The sequence below is a fragment of the Sinocyclocheilus anshuiensis genome, unplaced genomic scaffold (genome assembly GCF_001515605.1).
Source record: "Sinocyclocheilus anshuiensis isolate Anshui unplaced genomic scaffold, SAMN03320099.WGS_v1.1 scaffold241, whole genome shotgun sequence".
Lineage (NCBI taxonomy): Eukaryota > Metazoa > Chordata > Actinopteri > Cypriniformes > Cyprinidae > Sinocyclocheilus > Sinocyclocheilus anshuiensis.
The window spans coordinates 361,841-362,159 of record NW_015540865.1 but is presented as its reverse complement, the minus strand read 5'-3'; positions in this window follow the sequence as shown (position 1 = coordinate 362,159).

The window sequence follows — 319 nt, the reverse complement described above, 5'->3', positions numbered from 1 at the left end:
ATAAATGCAACACAATCAACTTTTAGTTTGGGGTTTAACTGCAGTCAGCACTTGTTTTCTTGAGATTCATCCACATCTATTTGAAAAGCAAGCAAAGACATGTTTATGATAGTTTGCTTTTATTTAATTTAACAAAGAAATTCAGTATCACCCATCTGCGTGTGTCCAAACAATGGACATAAAAATAATGCAAAATTATCAATCAGCATCAGTTAAAGGCAGGACAAAAATATTTCAAAATACTATAAATACTATACAACATATATAAATAAAATATATATTAAATATTTGTAAAATACTATTTTATACTATATATATA